This window comes from Lytechinus variegatus, chromosome 12, assembly GCF_018143015.1.
Source record: "Lytechinus variegatus isolate NC3 chromosome 12, Lvar_3.0, whole genome shotgun sequence".
NCBI lineage: Eukaryota > Metazoa > Echinodermata > Echinoidea > Temnopleuroida > Toxopneustidae > Lytechinus > Lytechinus variegatus.
The window spans coordinates 28,150,031-28,163,195 of NC_054751.1; the positions used below are offsets into that span (position 1 = coordinate 28,150,031).

A 13,165-nucleotide genomic window follows, 5' to 3' on the forward strand; every position below is an offset into this window, starting at 1 on the left:
AAAGAGAGGAAGATCTTGCATAAATACCCGAGGAGTTATCCCCTAGTTTCTTTGAACAATGATGGAAATTGAAGAAAAACAAACAAAAGTACTCTCTTAAATGGATTGATCAAAGAATATTTTAGCGTTGGTGAATATGCGTCAAGTCAAATAAATTACAAGGAGTGTGGTTGATTTGGGTCATTATTTAAGGGGTGAGCACATACCGGTATTTATCAACACGATAAACACGAACATGAGTTCGACTTCTATTTAAGAGTGTATACATAACATGACATCACTTATAAATTTTCCATTCAGTTACTTTTACCATGTTTACTGTTGAATAAAGCAATGCGAATCGGATTGCCGTTATAATTGTAAATTATGATTGTATTGTTTTACACAAGTCGCTAATTGTATTTAGCATTAGAATCATCAATAAAATAAGTGTTTGTATTTATAAAATATAAAAAGACGAGGTGGCCGAGTGGTTAAGGCGATGGACTGCTAATCCATTGTGCTCTGCACGCGTGGGTTCGAATCCCATCCTCGTCGAATCTTTATTTACATTTTTTTATGGAATTGAATGAAAAATGAAGATGATGGTGAAGATAATCATGGCAATAATTAGAATAAGGAGATCAATAGGCAAGCAGTAGTACTGTTTAAAGTCATCTAAATACCTTGGCCACATTTGCTCTACGGCGGCAGTACGGCTAGTCGAAAACTGCCGTTTTAACATTTTTTGTACCAATTACATATAGGTGGTTTGAACTGAAATTAATAAAATGGCTGTTTTCGACTCGCCGTATATACGGACGCCGTATAGAGCAAATGTGACCAAGGTATAAGTAGTTCAAAGCGTATACCATAAAACCTTAACCATATATCAACACAATTTACAAAGAATTCCATATCAATTGGAATATAGGATTATTATCAGTCTATTACATTTATAAAAAAAATAAAACAGGCCGACGAGGATGGGATTCGAACCCACGCGTGCAGAGCACAATGGATTAGCAGTCCATCGCCTTAACCACTCGGCCACCTCGTCTTCTTGATACATTATAATAAACTAAGATTTTTCTGTATTATGAAAACGGCAGGCACGAATGAAAATGAAAGACGCGTTCTTGATAAAATTATTTAAATATATACTATAAATGATATGGTATTAATGATTAACGTGAATTGTACATCGCGCACCACTCACAGGAGAGAATTTTCTGCGCTTAAGAAATAGAAAATATGCTTGGGAGAAAAGAATGTAAAAAAATAAACAATTACAAAGATTGAATAATTCAAATTGATTACAATTACAGAATAATATCTTTAATTAGTTGTCATTAAAATCATATGCATATTGAAGTATAGAACAATCATTATTTTATATACATGTACATTACAATCGTTATAATGAAGTTAATTACTGTAAATTTTATGATGTGAATTGAAACCACCGATTAACAATAACAAGCTTAGCCTTAAAATGACACACAATTTATTTGTAAATAAAGATATGATTGAACGCATCCAAAAACGTTACGTCAGGATGATGTCCAAAGATTGGACTTCAAACTATATAACGAGTTATGAAAACGGTTTAAAATGAACTTATTAGAGAAAAGACGTAAATACCATCGGCTTGTTTTTTATTATAAAATTGTTCACAACTTGATTAATGTAGGCAGTGGCGTAACTACGGGGGTGGGGGGCATGGGGGGCACGTGCCCCCCAATCGGCTGACAAAAAAAAACGTGGAAAAGGAGAAAAAGAGGGAGAAAGTAAGATAAACGTACTGGGAAAAAATATATTATCGTTCATTATGATGTTATATTATATCGTAATTATGTTATGTTATATTACATAAGAAACATTTTTTTTCATAACTTTACGAAACATAATTTACTCAGGTCCTATGTCTTCATTGTTCCTGGTGCTCGCATTGTCTGTTTAACGAGATATATAACCCTGTAATACTAAATCCTCCCGTTTTCAAGTCAATATACAACATACTGCCAAATATATTTCCTCGCACTTCGAGTGATTATTGTTTTATGTACAATAGTATGCTTCTTTTTCAAGACTACTTAACCCATATTAAGGTCTTAATAAAAAAACATTTCCTTCGCAGAAGTGGATTGGTGAAATATATCTCCTCTCCATGAATTCCTAGAATCAGTCCTTAAAATGTCCCTTTTTCTGATCTGAATATCAAAAATTTTCAGCTCGCGCTTCGCGCTCGCATCATAATTATGGTAAGTGAACTACGAATGATCTTCCTGAATTCCTACAAACAATGCCCCTCTTCGGATCTGAATCTCCTAAATTTTCAGCTCGCGCTTCGCGCTCGCAAGATTTGATTAGTGATATGGGTATGTTAATCATGATTACAAGTTCATTATGTGCATGTTTAGATGCAATTCTAACAAAATCATCGAGCGCTTATTGGCACTCGCATTAGATGACTATGGTGAGATGTGTATACTCTTATGGATTCCTAAAATATAGTACTTAAAATCTTCCTGTTTGGGGGTCAATATCTACAAAAATTTCAGCTCGCGCTTCGCGCTCCCATTATTTAGTGAGACAGGTACGTATCATGATTACAAAAGATTAATTATAGTGTCCCTTTTTAGGTCTGAATATCAGAAATTTTAAGCTCGCGCTTCGCGCTCGCATTATTTGACCAATGAAATACATATCCGTTTAATGGCACTGTCCTTAAAGTGACTCTATTAGGTCAGTATACCTGGTAACTGGGCGCGCTTCGCGCGCTCAATAGTGACTCAAAATTTTTGCTGGTGTCCCCCAATGCAATGACCCACGGTACGCCACTGAATGTAGGAGAAGTGAATAGGTGCACACGAGCAAATAGAATAGGAAAAAATTATCACACTTTTAAGATGACATTTGCTAGTAAAGATTATTACATGAAGTCCTTCTATCCCCAAACAATTAATGAATGGAATCATCTCCCACAAATAGTAGTTAGCAATCAATCACTTCATACATTTAAATCAGCTTTGTTAAAATATCTCCAATTAGACACCTGAATTATCATTATGTAATTTAGTACTTTGAAGAATTATTTATTGTCTCCCTGCTGTAGTTTCATTTTCATATGATATTTGATATTCTGCCTATTTGTATTTCTTATCTAATGTTATTGATTATGTATTGTTTTATATTCTGGGATGCCTACTTGTATGGGTTTTTCTAGACCTTGTTTGGCAATCCAAGACATGTATATATTTCATTTTTCATTTGTCTGAATAAATTCAAATCAAAGAATGACTATCCATCAACCCAAGTGAAGATCGTTGATGCCCTACATCTAGCGGGTGGCAGCTGGGGCAGGACTACCCCCCCCCCTCCAGCAGTTATCCCCTGAATGCCTCTGACCTGATTTTCAAGGTAACCCAATTTGAATAAATTGCAAAATTTTGAAATAAATAGAATCCAGTTTGCATTGCATCACTTCTTCAGTGGCGTGCCAACACAGACACGAGGGCGACAATCCAATAACTTCCCAAGTAATGAAAAAGGGGCAGGGGAAAATGGAAAGAGGGGACAGAGGAATATCAGAAAGAGAGGATAAACATCCATTTTATATAATTATTTGAGATTTAATTATTCATTTTATTCTATTTTGATAAAATTCATATCATTCAGGCATAAGCACTATTTATTAATAGCACTGTTAGACTGAAATATTTGAAAGGGATAGGGAGAGAGGGAGAGAGAGAGAAAGAGAGTCAGAAAAATCCAATAAAATTAAGAAGCCTCCCCCCCCCACTTTTTTCCAAAACCGTGTACAAAAACGTAAAAATGACCATATGATTGTGATTTTTAGCATGGTCAGCCCCCCCCCCCACTTTGAAAACCGTTCCGCGGCCCCTGCTAAACGCATCCCGAATCAGCTCACCCCGCTCAATGCTCGTGGAGCGTTCGAAGGGAACAGTACAAACATGACAAAGGTGCCAGCAGAATGTGTCCCTTTCTCTCGTTCTACGGGCCCTTGTGTACAGTAAAAACACCTTTACATCGTATAACACGGTTAACTTTATCGGGTTTATTTTTCAGAAGTTGATCAAAATCAATGACCTTTTAAACAGCAATATTCAATTTTTGATAGTTATTTAATGATCGAAAGTTTAACAACACTGTTTCAGTTTTGTTTGAACATTAATTGTTTAATCTCTTCAAGAACAACCGTATCCCATGTTGTAAAAAACGAATACAAGTTGTTTTAATACATTTTTTTTTGCATATTGAGCATACCAGGGCTCCGTCTTAAAAAAAGTTACGATTGATAAAATCAATGGAAATCCATCAGTGTCATATTTTTTTCTACAGGAAATTGGCAAAATGTCCTCTGTAAACAAAGGAGAAAACACCAAATTGTCAAGAAATCAAGGAATTTATGGATATACATTCATATCTAGATTTTTTTTAAACAAACATGCATTTTATATGTTGATTTTGCTAGCTTTCCATAGTTGCGATTGAACGGATCAATTGCAACTCTTTGTAAGACGGGCCCCAGATATGGAGTACGATCTTACATGAATACGATTATGAGTTCTTTATCTTTTACGATCAGTATCTTTTCCCTCTGAGCAGTATTTAAAAAAAATATCTTAAGTAGCGCAACACATTCCTCTTTGATGCATATACCGATCACGTTGTTACATCTCAACTTTTTGAACGATCTGGTCACTTAATTTAATTGCGAAACATTCCAAACCTTCAAATTTGTTATAGCCTTCAGAAAGACATGGTGCTCTTTGACTTCTTGTATGTCATGCGATGTGGAAACCTGTGAAATATAGGGACTTAATTTCCCCTTTCTATGTTGGAGAACTCTTCTGGGAGGCAAACAACTATGACAACTTTAAGCAAGGCCAGAGAGAGAGAGAGGGGGGGGGGGAGTCAAAACATGATCTATTTCAACAGTGACACTGCAATAATGATCTTTGTTAATTCGGTCACGGAATGGCATAGCAATAATGGCAATAGCATGTATAGATTGTTTTGACCCATCATAATTTCGTCCTCTACTTCTTAAAAATACGCCCTTCTCGGGGGAGTTACAATGATCGAGTCATTTTCAAAGCTTTGCGTCTCATTGCCTTCGAATGCATTCAAGAAAATGGTTGACAAACTTGTATGGGTTCGAAAACTACTGGACGAGTCTTCTTGTTGGCGGCGGTAGATTCGGGTCCTATTTGCAATTATCGTATTTTAAACTGTGGGTAGTTTTGTGAAGACATGAAACTTCAGCAGTTCAGAATAAAAACGAATGTCTTCCCAATGTACTCCCCATGATAAAAAACCCCAGCAGTAATTAATGTAATGTGTGATCGGGGGAAAACAACAATATCAGAAATAGGTATATTTTCAGGAGCAAGGTAATTGTTGGTACTTTTATCTCTCACGAGGCAGTAAGCGATGAGTCGACTGGGCATTTGAAGTCGAAGATTATAAATCCTAAAGATTTTCAGAGAAGGAAAAAAAATAAATGGAAAAACTTAGGTCCTTTTCTATAGCTGTTAAAACTGTAAATCCGACTATACTTTTTTGCTCGGTCTATGAAGTCGCAATTTAACAAATGAATGTAGACCAGGGACTAAGTTTTCCTTTTGTTATATCTGACTTAGACTCACTTATATGAAAAACGAGCTTAAAGATTCATATATTAGGATTCTTTTTTTTTTGTTGTGGTGTGTTAAAACTTGGTTTTTTCTACACTGTAAAAAATATTGGGCAAAATTTTAACCAGCACGAGGGTAATTATGTATCCAACCAATTTTGGGCAGTATTTTACACAATGCGGGAAGCATATTGTCCAGTATGGTTAAAAAATAAGCAGAAATTACTTTAGAATGAGCAAATTTTCATCACACTGGATAAATAATAATGCCCAAAAGAAATGCCCAATGTTGGTTGGATACATAATTACCATCATGGAGCATTTTTACCCAATATTTTTAAGAGTGTAGCAATTGTTCTCAAGTCTCCCCTGTGTATTCATTTAAAATCTCATTAAGTCTATAGAACTTTAAATAAATCATGCAAATTTTCTGCTTTCCCATGCAGGACTGGCACATCGGGCTTGATCGGTCATGCCCATCGCCGAGTCAGGGGCGGATCCAGCTTTCGCCAATAGGGGGGGGGGCCGAAAAATATTGTGATCAGCATTTTTTTCGATTTGCCGCTACAATCTGGCTTATTTTTGTTGTTGGTTTTTCGGGGGGTACTCCTAACTAAAGACTGAAGTTTTAAGGATATGTTAGTTTTTATTGCTATAAACAATATAAGGTATCTCATGTGGTCTTAATATATAATGCGAGCGCAAAGCGCGAGCTAAAAATCTTTGATATTTTATGTCCTTATAACTGAAGATTCAAAGCAGTTTTTATAATCATGAACAAAGATGAGTATCCACTAAACAATGCGAGCGCGAAGCGCGAGCCGAAATTATATAGTAACGTGAACAGTGACTCATTTAGGACTGTTTTTAGTGATTAATGAAGAAGATACAAGTATCACCAATTAAATAATGAGAGTGCGAAGCGCGAGTTCAAAATTTCTGATATTCCGACCTGAAAAAAATGAACAGACTAAGCGCGTTTTTATTTAAATAAACAAGCTATGTGTCTCAAACAATTAAATGCCAGCGCGAAGCATGAGCTTAATTTTTTGATATACTGACATGATAAAGGAGCATTTTGACAAATTTTGGTAAGAATTTCCAAAGAGCATAGTTTTCTCACATATCAAACAATGCGAACGCGCAGCGCGAGCTGAACATTTTGATACACATTAACAATTTGTGTAAATCAAACAAAATAATGAAAGCTTGATGTGCGAGCTAAAAAATTGTGTGCAAATTGATATCAGAACTGGATATGTTGTATATATATTGGTTATATATTAGTGTGATTTAATCCTCTTGAATGGGATTCATTAAACAGGCAATGCGAGCGCGAAGCGCGAGCGAAAAAAATTATATAAAGTCTATTTTCAATTCTTCCCCTCACCTTTTTTGTTTCCTTTCGGGGTCGGGCCGGTCGTTACGAGGCTGTAAATTACACATCATGGGTAAAATACCTCTTTCTTACTTTTCTTTCTGTTTTTCGTAGTTTCTATCAAGGTAAAGAGTACACATTTTTCTGCAGGTTGTCAAAAAATAGGGGGGGGGGCCGGGGCCGGCTCGGCCCCCTCCTGGATCCGCGCTTGCGAGTGGCGGTACGGGAAGGGGATGGATTTGGAACGAAAATGAAACGCAATGAAGAAATGAAATGCAATGAAGAAAACAGACATAATTTATGGCGCAGTCACCCTTTCTCCTACGACGGCCGTATAAGGTGAGTCGAAAACAGCCGTTTTCACATACCAGCTACATTATAGGTGGTTCGAATAAAAATGAATAAAACGGCTGAATTCGTATAGGTACGGCCGCCATAGGGGAAATGTGAACGCAGCATTAATCATAAGTTGATCGCCTTCTTATGATTAGTGTATGTTAAAATTCTATTCGTTATCGCTAAAAAGGACGACCGACAAAACTCGAGCAGATTCATACAGCAATTTTTTTTTTAAACAAGATAAACAAAAAAAGATGAATGTCTTTCTTTAGTGTGCCTAGGCAACTTCATTAACACATATCCACCTGCACAAGAGTGACGCATTTATCAATGGAGGAATTATCAGGTATAATGGTGTCAAAAGCCATTTACCCGTCAATTATACCGATCGTGATATCGCATAAAGGAAAGCGATACCCTAACCGAGAAAGTCGTTATTGATCATACCTCTAAATCGATAAGACTCGAGTTCATTATATCTCATGATTACGTAATCACTGTCCACTTATCATTAACATCTTCAACTATTAAACTGTCACCCCTCTATATGAAAAGCGTATCAATTAATTTTACTTATATAGGTTATGATGCATATATTAAGAAAAAAAGTTGCGATATCGTAGTAGGTCTGGATTGCCAAGATTCTCTATTGGAAAGAGTTTTGCTCATTATTTGTCATAATGAAGGTGTAATAATTACAATTAAGGCATTAATTGATTCGAAATATCACATCATTAAACATACAAAGGAATTTCGTCGACGGCTCAATTTCTAATAACTTAGACCATGTTTCTACCAATTGCAAGTAACTATATGAAAAGCGCAACCATCAATTAAAATCTTATCAATACATAGTTGCGCTTTTCATGGCGGTGAATGTATGGAGCAATATAGCGGGATGTAACAAGCAACGAAGCCGTTGATTAGATATTTCACAATGCATTAATAAGACGAGGTGGCCGAGTGGTTAAGGCGATGGACTGCTAATCCATTGTGCTCTGCACGCGTGGGTTCGAATCCCATCCTCGTCGCCTTTTGTCTAACAATTTTTAATGGAAAAATGATTTTAAATGGGTGAAAAAATTAAAAAAAAGAAGAAGCAGAGAATATTTCTAATCATAACTTCTTGTCAAGCGCTGGAAGCCATCTTAAAGAAAGGGGGGGGGGGGCAGTGTGTCATTTATGTCAAACATCATTGACATGGGTACGGCTTCACCCATGCAGTTAAGGTCAATAATATTGGTACCTGACAGGAACTTTGGAACAAATTGCATCTAGCTTGTTTTCTGAAAATGTAAATGAAAAGTATCTTTTTTTTAATTTGAGATTCCAAGTAATTGTAAGAATACTAATATCACAGTTTTGGATGATTGCAAGCCTTCATTTCTCAGTAAAGTCCAAACTGGTTTCAAATCGTTGCCAATCTTACGATTGCTTTGACGTCATTACGGCTGAATATTCAATTCTCTTTTATTCTAAAAAAATATATGATAGAATAGTCACAGATTGGAACATAAGCATTCGCACAATGATTTAGAACTTTACATACTATAAGATGTTCCATGACTCAATAAATTATTCACTTCAAGTCTTACTACTTTTTTATATCCAAAATCGGGTTGCAGGCCAATTGTAGGATGTGCGTTGACCTTTACGAGAAGATATTCACAACATCAGATTCGAGGGAATCATCCGAAGCGATGATACAGTCGGTTACAGTAATACCAACGAAACCGATCCCAACCCAACCGATTGTATATCGTTGGAAATGACGTAATAGCTTTGATCGGTTTGGAATAGGTTTCGCCGGTGTGTTTGTCTATTAAATCGCCATATCAGTCACATTCTAAATTCAACGGATTCTTTGGATATCGGGTCAAGTATATAGGGGAGAATCTGAGTCGAAAGGATTATAATTTTATCTTCAAATAAGAGGAAAGGGAAGCTTTTAATCCCACTTTTCTTTTTGAAATAAGAAATATCTAACTCCAAACCGACCTGATGTGCCATTGGAATTGGCACAATAATGTTTGATCAGTATGGAGCCGAATTTCGTTGGCGTAACTCTATGACAGTCCATGACATTCGACAGGTCATGATAAGGGATGTTATCATGCTGAGGAGGATGTTTCATAGGCATATCTTGTCAAAAAGTCGCTTCTGATAACAGACATGGCCGCACGCGAAATTCTTTCGGGGGGGGGGGGGGGTGGCGTAATTGACTTTCGAATGTGAGGGAGCGAAGCGATCGAGCTTGTCATATGGGGTGCTCTTGCATTTTCTAAAGTGATTTTCGAAATTTCTTGGGGCAACTACCCCCCCCCCTGCGCTGTATATAGCCATGCATCGACATAATTTGACACAAAGTCGATTGTCCAAGTGACATAAAAAAAAGAAAGAATTCAAAACGGTATTAAATCAATTGATATTATATGATTCATCCAGTAACATTTTTTTTAATTTGTTTTACTGATGTTGAAAATTGCGAAGTAAAACCTGACATGTTGGACACTGAGAGTAATAATGCGTCGTGTAATTTTTAGGATCAGACATCATCCTTAATTTTATCGACAGAAAACTGAATTATATACGTACCCCTGGAGCTGCCCATCGTATGGGAAGGAAATTAAGATATGGAAACAGGAATGATATGCGATGGTGATCTTAGAAGGGGTTATTCCCCGGGGGGATACAGGCTAGGATCTGCCTCTAAATACAAATATATAGACATTTTCACTGGAAATGGTAAGGTCCCATTTTGTTGTTATAAAGCGGCTCAACTATGTTCCTTTCAGAAAGTTACTAGACAAGGAAAGGAAAGATAGAGAGAGAGAGAGAGGGGGGGGGGCAATGATGCTAAAAGGATGGTGTAAAGAAAGATGACAAAATATTCCAGTCATTCAGCGCCCCTATCCCGCCTTCAAATCGGGTATAAATCTCCGTGGCGGCACTGCAGCTTGATGAGTTAATTTTCGATCAAATATGATAGCTGGTATTCTCACTATGCAGACAAAAAACAAAAAAAAATGTTACATTGCTCAAACAATTGCTCTTCTATACTTATATACTTCTATAAATTGCTTATTTTGAACCATAGGATAATGATCGCATCGGGTAATGTATAATCGCGAAATAACTGACTTTTTATGAAAATCAACGAAACGCCCGTTTTGGAAAAGGAATATACTCCTCACAAATTCCGCGGGCTGTGTCAGCGCGTCTCTTATTTAAAACCTCCACCTTTTAAAGATATATTAGTATAGTTGCTGAGTTCAGGAACCCAGTATCCAAACTTCATTATTTTTGGTCATGACGTTAATTTTTTCAAAGCTTATGTTGGTTTTTTTAAGAGTTTTTCGCTTATATTAGTTCTCATCTCTGCCTTTTTTTTCATCCCGGACTATAAAGAGGGCAGGGAAATAAGAAGACGCGCTGTTTTAGTTTCGACGAGATCACCTTCATTCGAGAGTGAAGACCCCCCCTTTTTTTTCCTGGCCATAATTTTCTTGACGAAAATTTCTTTCATTCGGGAGGGAAGACTATATTGGCGCTTGTCAAAATTTTCTCAACTACTAGTAATCAGCACCCCCTAAAGTAAACCATTCCAAGACCCTCGGTGTCCGACCGACAAAAATTGTCAAAATCGATCAATACCGATTAATGTCTTCCTAAATTCTTATTGGTTAATCAATTGACATTGAACAATAATTTTGTGGATCAGACGATAAAACCCTCCAACTAATTGGTTACTTTAACCCCCCAGTTCTCTTTGTTTTTTTTGGTGGGTAGATTTTCCGCTCGATCTATTGCTGTATTTTTTTTTTGAAAGGGGGATGAGTTTACTGCATGACGTCTGGAGAGGGGGGGGGGTGAAAATGGGGTCTGGTCAATCTTCGATTCAAGTATACACTGACCAATACGTATTTAAGGAATGTGTAAGGCATGCCAACAAAGGCCTATACCGCCCGATATAGCGTTGATAGAGTGGATTCCATATACGCTGATGTGTCTTCAAAATGGATATTTCACGGAACAAAGTTTTCCACGAAATAAAGTCACCCTTCAATCCATGAGATTATATCCAAACTCTAATATGCCAATCTGATATAAATAAAGAGGAATGTTATTCATAAACCAAGGATCTTAAATTGATTTGCCTGACATCGAGCGGGAATGTTAGTTGTCCAATGTCAGGATTATCCCGGCTCATCTTAAACATAACTCCGTGATCATGGTATTAATGAACTTCGTGTGTCTAGATGGTCCGCTCTAGGTTCAGTCAGTCACACAGACAAAGTTTATTCCAGACCGATCAAAGCTAAACGTATATTTTCAATGACATACCATCGTTCGGTTTGGAGCTGGTTTCATTGATGTGACTGCATGACATTCCGTATCACAACGAATCGCTTTTGAACCCTGTGGGAACTTGTGCACTGGACTTGAATCTGATAACACGTTATGAACCATATTATAGTCAGTAGCTGGGCTGTGGGTGAACAAATTTCTAAATGATTTCGGCGCGCGACCGAACGAGCAAAATATGTCTGTTTATAGAACTGAAACCTAAGTTTGTCACCGATTTCAACAAAATCTAAAAAAATATATATTTCGCCCTTTCGAAACGAACGAGCAAAAGAAAAATGACTGCTTTTAGAATTGACATATAATTTTGTCACCGATTCTATAATTTTTATACGCATATAATTCTTAGATATTATTTCTTGCTGTAAATTACTGTTTCTTTCAAAATCATATTCTATTTCTTTCTCATTAACATGTGAAAATAATGCATAACACGAAATCATATTCAGAATTCATACATACATAGACATTTTGAATTGATTATTCCCAAAGTAAACTCAGAATCAAACTTTAAAGGAGAATGAAACCATTGGAACAAGATAGCTTGTGTGAAAACAGAAAAATCAAAGCAGATCAACGAAAGTTTGAGAAAAATCGGACAAATAATGAGAAAGTTATGAGCATTTGAATATTGTGATCACTAATGCTATGGAGACACTGATCTCTCAGTGTATGGAGATAGCAAATTGGCAATGCGACAAAGATGTGTGATGTCACTTGTGAACAACTCTCCCCATTACTTTAGTATATATTTCACTTGAATTGCCTCTTTTATCACATCTATCCATAGATCATGTGTTCTTTCTACAATGAGGGCAAGTAATACATATTTTTTATGAATACATCATGAATAAAGAGTTTGTATCATCATAAGAAAAAAACAAAAAGAGACATTTTGATGGTATTTTATAGTCCATATCACCAAAGGGAAAGTTGTTCATCAGTGACATCACACATCCTTGTCGCATTGCCAATGGGAGGATCTCCATAGCATTAGTGATTGCAATGGTTCAAATGCTCATAACTTTCTCAATATTTGTCCGATTTTTCTCAAACTTTCTTTATTCTTATTCTACGAATTTTCTGTTTCTACACAAGCCTATTTGTTCCAAAGGTTTCATTCACCTTTAACAATTTATAGTCACAATGGGAATAGTGATAGAAAACAAATCTTCTATTTAAATAAATCTCAATAAATCAATGATAAAACGCAAACACATTAATAAAAGATAAATCTCAAGTTGAATACGATTTTTTTTCCATTTGAATCGAAAAAAAGATGAAGCTATGATAAAAAACACAAAAGAAAGGAAGAAAAAAAAAACGAAACAAATATAAAACACACACGCACACACGCAGCCACGCTTTATACCCCCCGATAAACAACGCATAATAAGAAGAAACATGAAGGAAAAGGACTAATACCAAGATGAGCAATCTAA

General features: G+C 36.3%; 3 non-coding genes across 3 annotated transcripts; 2 read left to right on the plus strand and 1 right to left on the minus strand.

Moving 5' to 3' along the window:
* The first annotated feature begins 455 nt into the window (after positions 1-455).
* TRNAS-GCU lies at positions 456-537 on the plus strand. Its single transcript has one exon. It is a non-coding gene; the product is annotated as a tRNA-Ser (tRNA).
* A 420-nt stretch (positions 538-957) lies between these two features.
* On the minus strand, positions 958-1,039 carry TRNAS-GCU. The gene has a single exon. It is a non-coding gene; the product is annotated as a tRNA-Ser (tRNA).
* A 7,268-nt stretch (positions 1,040-8,307) lies between these two features.
* On the plus strand, positions 8,308-8,389 carry TRNAS-GCU. Its single transcript has one exon. It is a non-coding gene; the product is annotated as a tRNA-Ser (tRNA).
* Positions 8,390-13,165: the final 4,776 nt, after the last annotated feature.